Consider the following 13,300-nt stretch of genomic DNA (forward strand, 5'->3'; position numbering starts at 1 on the left):
ATTCAAGCAATTCTCCTGCCTCAGTCTCCTGAGTAGCTGGGATTACAGGTGTGCACCACCACGCCTGGCTAATTTTTGTATTTCTAGTAGAGACGGGGTTTCGCCATATTGGCCAGGCTGGTCTCAAACTCCTGACCTCAGGTGATCCACCTGCCTCGGCCTCCCAAAGTGCCGGGATTAACAGGCGTGAGCCTCCGCGCCTGGCTGACCATGTTTTTATACAAGCGTCCCAGACCCTGGAGATGACAGCAGACCAGAGAGTGATTGAACTATGCAGAGTCCCAGTCCCACCTCCCAAATCCCTTCTCCTCTCTCCTTTGCCCACCTACTACCCCCCACCTTAAAAAAACACCCTGTATCAATACCCAGTAGGGCCAGAGGCATTATTTGAGGCTCTTCATTATTTTCTGAGACATCAATAGACTATATGTGTTGGCACAATAATTGACTTTGCAGTTTACATTGGTGATATAGGAGGGACAGATCCTGCTTCTCGGAAACCTCCATGATTTGCACGTGTGCCTGCATCCTCCTTTGCAGGTGCGGTGTTTGGGAAGGAGCAGTGAGCCACAGGGGGATGGGAGCCCAAGGTGTGGCCCTGCAGGGAGGGTCCAATGGCCCGTGAGTGTGGGTGATTCAAGAATGTCAGAGTGGCTGGGCACGGTGGCTCACTCCTGTAATCTCAGCACTTTGGGAGGCCAAGGTGGGCAGATTACCTGAGGTCGGGAGTTGGAGACCAGCCTGGCCAAGATGGTGAAACCCCGTCTCGACTAAAAATACAAAAATTAGCTAAGTGTGGTAGCAGGTGCCTGTAATCCTAGCTACTTGGGAGGCTGAGGCAGGGAAGTGCTTGAACCCAGGAGGTGGAGGTTGCAGTGAGCCAAGATCATGCTACTGCACTCCAGCCTGGGCAACAGGGTGAGACTCCGTCTCAAAAAAAAAAAAAAAAAAAAAGAGCATCTGTCATTTGCAACAACACGGGTGAATTTGAAGGATATTGTGTTCAGTGAAATAAGCCAGGCATGGAAAGACAAGTACCACATGATCTCATTCCTGTGTAAAAGTCTAGAAACCTTGATCTCACAGAAGCAGAGAGCACAGTGGTGGTTACCAGGGGATGGGCATGGGTGGGGCATGGGAAGATGTTGGTCAGAGTATTACAGGCCACTAGACAGGCATGGGCGGGCAGGAGAGGGCTCTTCCACCCACCAGCAATGCCAGGTGCTGGTTCAGCGATGATCGCATTGCCTCTCTAAAAAATGATAAATTGGCGGCTGGGCACGGTGGCCCACGCCTGTCATCCCAGCACTTTGGAAGGCCGAGGCAGGTGGATCACGAGGTCAGGAGTTCGAGACCAGCCTGGCCAAGATGGTGAAACCCCATCTTTACTAAAAATACAAAATTAGCCAGACATGGTGGTGCATGCCTGTAATCCCATGCTTGAAACTGGGAGGCGGAGGTTGTTGCAGTGAGCTGAGATCGTGCCACTGCACTCCAGCCTGGGCGATAGAGTGAGACTCAGTGTCAAAAAAAAAAAAAAAAATTGGCAGCCTGTGGCAGGGAGAGACCATTTCCTGATGTTCCACACCTGTCACACTCAATTGTTCATTGAGTGCAAGTGCCGTGGAAACACAGCTTCCTAAGCATGCAGATTAGGAGAAAACATGGCGGAATATGACCTTCTGAGGTCACCCCACTGGAAACAGGAAGAAAGCCTCAGATATGGGCACACTACAACTTCCTAAACCTCATGCTCACCTCCCAAGCATAAGGAGGGCACTGTGCATGCGGGCAGCTCACCCTAGCGGAAGAATGATGGGAAAGGGATACAAGATGCTAGAAGTGGACCAGCCTATAAGGTCCTGTAAAGTTAAACACCACACTTGTTCTTCAGGGCGCCTGCTTGGGTCTCCTTCAAGTGTACTTCCGTTCTTTTCTGTTCTGAAGCTTTCAAAATAAACTTCCACTCGGCTGGGCGCAGTGGCTCATGCCTGTAATCCCAGCACTTTGGGAGGCTGAGGTGGGTGGATCAGAAGGTCAGAAGTTCGAGACCAGCCTAGCCAATACGGTGAAACCCCGTCTCTACTAAAAATACAAAAATTAGCCCTGCATGGTGGCGCACACCTGTAATCCCAGCTACTCAGGAGATTGAGGCAGGAGAATCGCTTGAACCCGGGAGGTGGAGGTTGCAATGAGCCGAGATCGCACTGCTGCACTCCAGCCTGGGTGGCAAGAGCGAGACTCTGTCTCAAAACGAAAACAAAAACAAAAACCTTCCACTCCTGCTCTGAAACTGGCCTGGGTCTCTCTCTCTGCGTTATGGCCCTCAGTCAAATTCTTCTGAGGAGGCAAGAATTCCAGTGGCTGCAGGCCTGTATGGATTCATCACTGGTAACTCAGATACCTTCCACCACATTATAATAAAAGGGCAGAACATTTCAGTTAGACCTAAGGAATAAGTTCAAGAGATATATTGCACAATGTGGTGATTGTAGTTAATATCAATGTACTGCATACTTGAAAACCACTAAGACAGTAGATTTTAACTGTTTTCACCACATTAAAAAAATAAGTATGGGCTGGGAATGGTGGCTCACGCCTGTAATCCCAGCACTTTGGGGGGGTGAGGGGGGTGGATCACGAGGACAGGAGATTGAAACCATCCTGGCTAACACAGTGGAACCCCATCTCTACTAAAAATACAAAAATTTAGCCAGGCGTGGTGGCAGGCACCTATAGTCCCAGCTACTTGGGAGGCTGAGGCAGGAGAATTGCTTGAACCCAGGAGGCAGAGGTTGCAGTCAGCCGAGATTACACCACTGCACTCCAGCCTGCATGACAGAGCCAGACTCCATCTAAAAAAAAAAAAAAAAAATTATTTATGGTAATATGTTAATTAGTTTTAGTTACCCATCCCATAATGGATACATATTTCAGTATATGAATGGAATGTTATGTTGTATATCAGAAGCATATCTAATTTTTGTCAATGACAAAAAGAAAATAGTCCTCATCATTGTGACTGGCTCAGGCTAAACACATACACTATTTTTATTTCTGCAGTTACTCTTCTATTTCTGTGCTACGTCTTAAAATTATCCATTGCAAATGGCATGTAGCTTTGAAAATATAAACTTGCCACCTGATTCAAAACTTTTCAGTTCTGTCATAGTTTTTTTTTTTTTTTTTTTTTTTGAGATGGAGTCTCATTCTGCTGCCCAGGCTGGAGTGCAGTGATGCGATCTCGGCTCACTGCAACCTCCACCTCCTGGGTTCAAGCGATTCTCCTGCCTCAGCCTCCCGGGTAGCTGGGACTACAGGCGCATGCTGCCACGCCCGGCTAATTTTTTGTATTTTAGTAGAGACAGGGTTTCACCGTTGTTGCCCAGGCTGGTCTCGAACTCCTGAGCTCAGGCAATCCGCCTGCCTCAGCCTCCCAAAGTCCTAGGATTACAGGCGTGAGCCACGGTGCCCAGCCTCTGTCATAGTTTCTAAAACACCCATGCCACAACAGTAATCTTTACTCAACTTCAGCTCCTCATCCTTTGTCTAAGCCAAGTTTAGCCGAAGAAAACATCTGCCAAAGGCAAGAACCCGGTGGGAAGCCCCCTGAGCCCAGTGGCCTGCAGAGTCTGTTCTAGTGACAAAGCAGGCAACTGGAAGAGATCAGGGCTGCGAGACAGCGTGGGTGGGTTTTATCTGCTGCTTTTGTAAATTCATTGCATGATACGTCTGTTTTTCAGAGGTCCCAAAGCAAAGAAACAAAGCCCCACAGAGTTCACCCAGAGGGAAAGCCTTCATTGGATCAGGCTATAAGAGAAGGACTCTCCCCTGAGAAAGATAAATACTTATTTTGGGGCCGTGTTTAGAGAAAAAGGAAGAACGATGGCTTTCCCATAGAAACATTTACTTATTTTGTGATTTGAAAATGGACTTTTATGTTTTAGGAATTATGTGGACGGGATGTTTTCTTGGGTGATCGATTTGAAATTGCAGAGGGGAGCAGGTGCCATGTGCTGGCAATGGCCGGCCTTCCTTCCTCCCTTCCTCCTTTCCTCCCTTCCTCCTTTCCTCCCTCCCTCCCTCCCTCCCTCCCTTCCTTCCTTCCTTCCTCCATTCCTCCTACCCCCCCGTTTCTTCCTTCTTTCTCTCTTTCTTTCCTTCTTTTCTTTCTTTCTTTCTTTTTCTTTCTTTCCTTTCTTTTTCTTTCTTTTCTTTCTTTCTTTCTCTCTCTCTTTCTTTCTCTCTCTCTTTCATTTTGTTTGTTTTAATGAGTGAGAGTAAAGAGAAAGAAAAGAACTGTTTTTATTTTTTGTCTACCTTTATTGTAAGGAGAGAGTGAGGACACCATGCCACACATGCAGGGTCCTGAGCAGAGGGCTGCACCCTGCTTAGTTCTAAACAAACCTAGACTTTATCCTGAAAGCCACTGAGAGGCCCAGATTTTGAAACACTCAGCCTCTCAGAAGAGGATAGAATGGGTTGCCAGTGTAATAGGGAGAGAAATCGAACATAGCTGACTCCATCTTGCTTCTGACTCCTCAAGCTAACTGCTTTTAGGCACTTCTGCCTAAAGCAGATTAACACGGGCCAAGTTAATCATGGAAAGAACTTAGATTACAGTTTAACTGGAAAGCAAGGATGATAAGAGTTCCTTTCCAAAACTAACCTCTGAGGAGATAAGAAGGGCATGCACACAAGTAACAATGTTATGTTGAAGACTTGTAGGAGCGCTGTGACCTGAGCAAGGACAAAGTTTTGCAATCTCCTTGGGCCCCTGCTGATGCCCAAGTGTCTGTGGTCACCAGCCACCCCCCTCACCTCAGTCTCCTCCTTGTTCCCCTTCAGTGTACCCCTTCAATGTACAAAGAAGCTTGAGATTCATGCCTTTAAAGATGGTTCGTTAGGACATGGGTCCAGTATCTTCCTGACTTGCTGGCTCTCCAAATAAAGATGCTTTTCTTGCTCTAACTTTTTGTCTCGTGAATGATTGGCTGTTATGCAGTGAGCCTCAGGAACTTTGGACTCCACAGCACCAGGACAACTCTCAGGACTCCCAGTCTCTATTGGGTGCAGGAATCACTGGGGAGTCTGGCTGAAGTGCAGACTCTGATTGAGGAGGCCTGGGACACGAGGCCTGAGATTCTGCATCTCCAGTAAGCACCAAGGGGATGTTGATGCTGCTGATCCAGGGACCACACCTTGGAGAGCAGTGCTGAGAAGCTGGTGGAAGAGCCCAGGCTGATGAAGATCTGAACATGGTCCATAGCAGGGAGGTTGGGGAAATGAGATAAAACTGTTAAAAATGGCAGTTACCTTCCTGGAGAAGAAATGGCTTTTCCATTCCTTATTAGGCTCATGTCTTTGGAACTAGCCCCCACTGGTCTCCTTCCTGTTATATACCTGCAGTTACCATGTTCTTGTTAAGGAAGAATGGCAAATGCAAAAAAAAAAAAAAAAAAGAGGAAGTTGATCGTGTTTGGTTGCTTTTGGTCATCACAATAAATAAATAAAATCTGAAATTTCCCCCTGACTTTGCAAATGTTTTCTTCCAAGGAGAGCAACAGACATGTGTCAGCCTTATTGGATTTCTTTGGTTCCCGAACAGCCTGCCATGAGGTATGAAGGACACATGACCTTTTATGTAATTGGTGAGACCCAATGTCTTCCAGATGTTGGGTGTCTCATCCCAGTGTGAGGATTTTTTTAAATTATTTTTTTGAGATGGAGTCTTGCTCTGTTGCCCTGGCTAGAGTGCAATGGTGCAATGTTGGCTCACTGCAACCTCCACCTCTCACGTTCAAGCGATTTTCCTGTCTCAGCCTCCCGAGTAGCTGGGATTACAGGTGCGTGCCACTACACCCAGCTAATTTTTTGTATTTTAGTAGAGATGGGATTTCACTGTGTTGCCCAGGCTGGTCTTGAACTCCTGAGCTCAGGAAATCCACGCCCCTCGGCCTCCCAAAGTGCTGGGATTACAGGCATGAGCCACCGCGACTGGCCGAGGATTAAGTTTTTAAAACTTAATTTCCCTTTAGAAAAGAGAATTTAACCTAGATGTTGGTTCTTAATTTATCTTGAGTAAAAGTTGTCTTTGCTAATATGAATTTTTAAAGTCATCAATTGGTTCAAACAGTTTTGTGTGATTCACCTCCAGATGTTTTCAGCAGAGGGAGTAACAAGAAAGCAAAGGTAATTTTTTTTTTTTTTTTTTTTTTTTTTGAGATGGAGTCTCGCTCTGTCGCCCAGGCTGGAGTGCAGTGGTGCAACCTCGTCTCACTGCAACCTCTGCCTCCCAGGTTCAGGCTATTCCCCTGCCTCAGCCTCTCGAGTAGCTGGGACTATAGGCGCCCGCCACCACACCTGGCTAATTTTTTGTATTGTTAGTATAGATGGGATTTCACCGTGTTAGCCAGGATGGTCTCGATCTCCTGACCTTGTGATTCGCCCACCTTGGCCTCACAAAGTGCTGGGATTATAGGCGTGAGCCACCACGCCTGGCCCAGAAAAGGTAATTTTAAAGGCAAAGAAGCGAGATGACTTGAGTAACGGTGTTCCCCATGCATGGTTATTAACAAATGTTTCCTGACTGCTTACCTGTCAAAAACATTGAACAGGTAGAATGTGTAGTCCCAGGAGGTGACAAACTTCCTATTTTAAATGAAATACTTAAAAACAGATTAGACGTCCAAGTCAAAGGGGTGATAAGGAATTTCATGGGAGTTCAATGATCTTTTATTAAAAAAATGATGATTGTAAGCCTATTAGGAAGTAGCATATAAAGTTTGCTATGGTCCGAATGTTGATATCTCCCCAAAATTTCTATTTTGATGTCCTCACCTCCAAGCTGATGGTGTTCGGACATGGGGCCTTTGGGAGGTGATGAGGTCGTGAAGGTGGGGCCTCATGGATGGGATGAGTGCCCTTATAAAAGCGGCCCCAGAGAGCTCCCTCGCCCCTTCCAGCATGTGAGGACACAGCCAGAAGGCGCCATCTAGGAACCAGGAAGTGGGTCCCCACCAGACACTGAATCTGCCACGTCTTTGCCTTGGACCTCCAGCCTCCAGGACTGTGAGCGATAAATTCTCCAGCATTGTTAGAGGGCTTGCTCCTTGATCACAATAAACTGCATGCTTGTTTTTCCCCTGAATTTCTGTGCCGCAAAGTGATGGTGCTAGGAGGTGGGGTCTTTAGAAGATGGTGTGATCATGAGGGTGGAACCTCATGAAGGGGATCAGTGCCCTTACAAAAGGGACCCCAGGGGCTGGGCACGGTGGCTCACACCAGTAATCCCCAGCACTTTGGGAGGCCCAGGCCGGTGGTCACCTGAGATCAGGAGTTGGAGACCAGCCTGACCAACATGGCAAAACCCAGTCTCTACTAAAAATAGAAAAATTAGCCGGGCATGGTGGCGGGCACTTGTAATCCCAGCTACTCGGGAGGCTGAAGCAGGAGAATCGCTTGAACCCAGGAGGCAGAGGTTGCAGTGAGCTGAGATCGCACCATTGCACTCCAGCCTGGGCGACAAGAGTGAGACTCCGTCTCAAAAAAAATAAAAAAGAACATCGACTCAGACTTGCTTTGCTGGAAAGTATATTAGAATGTGTCTCATCCCCCTTGTATCCATTTCCCAGGGCTGCTGTAGCAAGCCATCACACACCAGGTGGCTTACAACTGGGATTCATTCTGTCGCAGTTTTGGAAGCAGAAGTCTGAAATCAAGGTGTGGGCAGGGTGCGTTCCTTCTGGAGGCTCTAGTGGTGGATCCGTTCCTTACCGCAGCCCCGAGCCTATTCCCATGGCCTCAGGGGCTTCCCATACAGTGCATAGGATGGCCTCACCTCAGAAAGTGATCCAGACCCGAATGTCCACAGTGCTGAGGCTGAGAAACCCTGTCTTAGCTTCAAACGCACACATACACTCTCTCTCTGTTTTGCTTGCTCGCTCTCTTTCTCTCTGTCTCATATATTGATCTAGCTGTCTGTCTATTTCTCCGTAGGTATCTACCTATATCCATCTGTCTATCTGTCATCTGCTTCTTTTTCTTTTTCGTTAGAGACAAGGTCTTGCCCTTTCGCCCCAGCCAGACTGCCGTGGCGTGATCATAGCTCACTGCAGCATCAAATTCCTGGGCTCAAGCAATCCTCCTACCTCAGCCTCCCAAGTAGTTGTGACTATAGGGGTGCACCACCATTTCCTGCTAGTTTTAAAATTTTTTGTAGAGATGGGGTCTTGCTATGTTGTCCAGGCTAGTTTCAAATTCCTGGGCTCAAGCAATTCATTCGCCTTGGCCTCCCAATATGCTGGTCTGAGCCATAGCACTTGGCCTCTCATGTATTTGTATCTCTATGTGTCTCTCTCTCTCTTTCTCTCTCTCTGTCTCTGTCTCTCTATTATCTATGTATCCATTCATCCATCTATCCATATCTATCTATATATCTATCCATATCTATCTATATGTCTATCTGCCTATGCATTTATCTATCTATATCTATATATCCATTTATCCATCTATATTATCTATCCATATCTATCATCTATATATCTACCTATTCTATCTATATATCTATCCATTCATCCATTTATCCATATCTATCATCTATATATCTATCCATAACTATGTATCTACCTATCTATCCATTCATCTATCTCTATCCATCTATCTATCTATCTACCTACCTGTCTGCCTATTCATCCATGTATCTACCTCTATCCATCATTTATCCATGAATCTACTTCTTTCTATCAATATATCCATACATGTATCTATATCTATTTAGCAATCATCTGTCCATGTATCTATTTGGATCTCTATCAATCCATGTATTGATACTTACCTATCTATGCATTAATGTATCTATATCCATTTATCCATGTATCTCTATGTATCTCTACATATACATTTGCACTTCTTATATATGCTATGTCTCAAACACGTGCCCACTCACATTTGCATATGTGTCTGAATGTATACACACATACACACACATTTAGTGAAGGGGCACCCTGACTTGATTTGTACATATCTCAGTGGTGACAGTCATCAGCAAGAAGCAGCCCCAGGACCTGGGCTGATTGCACCCTTCTCAGGCCCCAGCCTGAGTCCCAAGCATCGCTGCGGAGGCTCACAGAAGAGTCCACCCAGCCAAGGCCACCCCTGGGACCTCTCCTCACTGGAGGAGCCTCATGCCTTTGGCTTCCATTTCTCTTCAAACGGCATAATGAACACCCACACTCCTGGTGTGCCCTTGGGATATAAAATTAGAGCCAGATTAAGCATGCTTGCTGGCCCTGTGGTGACCACTACAAATGAGGTGTTTTCCACTTCCCATCATTTCCATGCAGTGGTATTTAAAAAGGAAATGGTTTCCATTGCAAAACATTTTCTGTAACTTTTGGCTGCAATATTTTGCTGCTTATGCTTTTTTTCTCATATTTTCCTTCCCCTGCATATATTTTCTTTACATTAAAATTTTTCTTTAAAAATATTCCTTTCTTTTTTTTTTTTTTTTTTTTTGAGACAGTCTCGCTTTGCCACCCAGGCTGGAATACAGTGGCGCAATCTCAGCTCACTGCAACCTCCGCCTCTGGGTTCAAGTGATTCTTCTGCCTCAGTCTCCTGAGTAGCTGGAATTACAGGCATGCACCACCATGCCCAGATAATTTTTGTATTTTTAGTAGAGACAGGGTTTCATCATGTTGGCCAGGCTGGTCTTGAACTCCTGACCTGAAGTGATCTGCCCGCCTCGGCCTCCCAAATTGCTGGGATGACAGGCGTGAGCCACCGTGCCCGTCCTTGCCGTGGCATCTAAAAAGGAAATGGTTTCCATCGCAAAACATTTTCTGTGACTTTTGGCTGCAATATTTTGCTTCTTATGCTCTTTTTTTTCCTCATACTTTTCCTCCCCTGACTACATTTTCTTTAAATTTTTTCTGTACATTAAAAATATTCTTTATATGTTAAGTATAAAGAATATTTCAACCACTCTTCTGTAAATTAAACAAAAAAGAAGCTGAATTTTCCAACTGTGACATGCAGTACAACAGCATCTCCGCAGACAGACGAGAAAAAAAGTGATCTCTCCCAACAAAAAATGCTGACGGTAAGAAATTAAGCCCCATGTTTTTATGTGAAAACTCCCAGTTCAAAACCGTACAAACATTGAAACCTCATGTGAAGAAAATTGTCCGCCAAATTCATCTCTATATTTTATTTGCTCTTCTTGAGGATAATTTGGAATACCATCAGTCCTCTGCCAGAATAATGTTTATTACTCCATTTATTCCAAAAAGCATGTTAGGAGGCTTTCAGACAAAATGGCTTTAATTTGACTTTTAAAACAGAACGGCAACATTCTAGGAATCAGAGCCAGAAGTCAATGCCTTTTATAGTTATCTATTTTCAAGAGTTGAATTTTCCTGGCACGACAGTACTAGAAGATAGAACCCCAGTTGAATGGGCTTTTCATTCTTAGTCCTATGACTTTCTTTTTTTTTTTGAGATGGAGTCTTGCTCTGTCACCCAGGCTGGAGTGTAGTGGCATGATCTCGGCTTACTGCAACCTCCACCTCCCAGGTTCAAGCAGTTCTCATGCCTCAGCCTCCTGAGTAGCTGGGATTACAGGCTCATGCCACCATGCCTGGCTAATTTTTGTATTTTTAGTAGAGACGGGGTTTCACCATATTGGCCAGGCTGGTCTCGAACTCCTGACCTTGTGATCCACCCGCCTCGGCCTCCCAAAGTGCTGGGATTACAGGTGTAAGCCACTGCGCCCGGCCCTGTCCTGTGACTTTCAAGGGGGGACGGCCCTTGACATGTAATTTTTGTGCTTAATCTATATCCCTGGACTATAGTCCTCTTTTCACCGTTCTACATCCACTTTCTGCCCTGGGAGTTGATTTTTAGAGACTGTATCGAAGGACTCAGCCCTGTGAGTTTCTAAATAGTGTTGGCCGATCTAGGGGACTGAAATTTGACAGTAAAACCTGTATTGGGGTGAACAGTGGCCCTTCCAAAGTCCTGTCTCGCAGGGACTTCAGAATGAGACCTTATGTGGAAATAGGGTCTTTGCAGATGCATTTGTTAAGATGAATGAGAGTGAGCCCTAAATCCAATGACAGGCATCCTTCTAAGAGACGGAAGAAGAGACACAGACAGAGACACAGAGGAGAAGGTCACGTGGAGATGCAGGCAGAGACAGATAAGATGGCCACAAGGCCAGGGACTCCTGGAGCCACAAGGGGCTGGGAGAGGCAAAAAGGAGCCTCCGCTAGAGCCTCTGGAAGCAACTGGATAGAACTGTAGTGGACTGTACAGTGGTCCTCCTAAAAGATATGTCCACGTCCTCATCCCCAGAATCTGCGAATGGGAACTTATTTGGAAAAGGGGTCTTTGCAGATGTAATTGAGTTAAGAATCTCAAGATGAAGGCCGGGCCCCATGGCTCACGCCTGTAATCCCAGCACTTTGGGAGGCTGAGGCGGGCAGAACACCTGAGGTCAGGAGTTCGAGACCAGCCTAGCCAACATGGCGAAACCCTGTCTCTACTAAAAATACAAAAATTAGCTGGGTGTGGTGGCAGGCGCCTCTAGTCCCAGCTGCTTGGGAGGCTGAGGAAGGAGACTCGCTTGAACCCGGGAGACAGAGGTTGCTTTGAGCTGAGATTACATCGGTGCACTCCAGCCTCGGTGACAGAGCGAGACTACATCTCAATAACAACTGCAGCAACAAATCAAGATGAGATCATCATGGCATAGGGTGGACCCTCCACTCAATGACAGGTATCTTTGTAAGAGACAGAAGAGGAGACACAGATGCAGAGGAGAAGTCCACGTGGAGATGGAGGCAGAGACTGGAGTGATCTGGCCACACGCCCAGGGACGCCTAGAGCCCCCAGGAGCTAGGAGGGGCAGGAGGGATTTTCCTGGAGGGAGCTCATGTCAGTGTCCCAATATCTTCTTCTTATAAGGCCACTAATCATATCAGATTAGGACCCACCGTAATGACCTCATTTTATATTAATCACCTTTTTAAAGACCATATCTCCAAACACAGTGACACCCTGCAGTCCTGGGAGTTAGGACGTCAACTGATAAATTTAGAGGACAGAATTCAGCTCACAACAGTCTTTGCAGTTGAGGTCACTAGGGTGGGCCCTGATTTAGTGACTGCTGTATTTATAACAAGAGGAGATGAAGACAGACACAGAGGAGAAGGCCAGGTGGAGACGGAGGCAGAGACTGGAGTGATGCGGCCACAAGCCCAGGGATGCCTGCAGCCCCCAGGAGCTGGGAGGGGCAGGGGGGATCCTCCCCTGGGGCCTCCAGAGGAAGCACAGCCCTGCCCACCCCTTGATCTCAGACTGCTGCTCTCCAGAACTGGGAGAGAATAAATTCCTGTTGTTGTTTTGTTTTGTGTTTGAGACAGAATCTTGCTCTGTCGTTCAGGCTGCAGTACAGTGATGCTATCTCGGCTCACGGCAACCTCTGCCTCCTGGGTTCAAGTGATTCTCCTGCCTCAGCCTCCCAAGTAGCTGGGATTGCAGGTGCGCACTACCACACCCGGCTAATTTTTGTATTTTTAATAGAGACGGGTTTTGTCGTGTTGGCCAGGCTGCTCTCAAACTCCTGACCTCAGGCGATCCGCCCACCTCGGTCTCCCAAAGGGCTGGGATAACAGGCGTGAGCCACCACGCCTGATCAGTTCCTGTTGTTCTATGCCACTGTTTGTGGTCATTTGTTATGCCACTCCCAGGAATCTCATTCATACCCTCTAGTCTCCTCCGAGTCCCTCAGGCGGCAGCACACCCCTCCCAACGGCTGCACCACCTGATTCTGAGCCCAGGCTCCACACGTCACCCCAGCTCAGCTCTCTGTGGCCCCAAGGCCCAGCACAGAAGCTCCTGACCATGGCCTCCCCATCCCTGAATGGCCCTTCCCACCATTGCCTGCCTGGACACTGACTGATAGGATCCTGCCCTCCCTGTCATCTCGGTGATCCCTTCTCCTTCCCAGGGCTCTGTTCCTTCCTGCCTTTGCTCACACATCCCCTGTTGTGTGACAGATTTTTTTTTTTTTTAATTTCAATTGTTTTGGGGGTAGAAGTGGTTTTTGGTTCCATGGATAAATTCTTTAGTGGTGATTTTTGAGATTTTAGTGCACCTGTCACCTGAACAATGTACACTGTATCCCATATGTAGTTGTTGTTGTTTGTCTGTTTTTGAAATGGAATCTCGCTGTGTCACCCAGGCTGCAGTGCTGTGACGTGATCTCGGCTTACTGCAACCTCCACCTCCCAGGTTC

This window comes from Pan paniscus, chromosome X, assembly GCF_029289425.2.
Source record: "Pan paniscus chromosome X, NHGRI_mPanPan1-v2.0_pri, whole genome shotgun sequence".
Taxonomy (NCBI): Eukaryota; Metazoa; Chordata; class Mammalia; order Primates; family Hominidae; genus Pan; species Pan paniscus.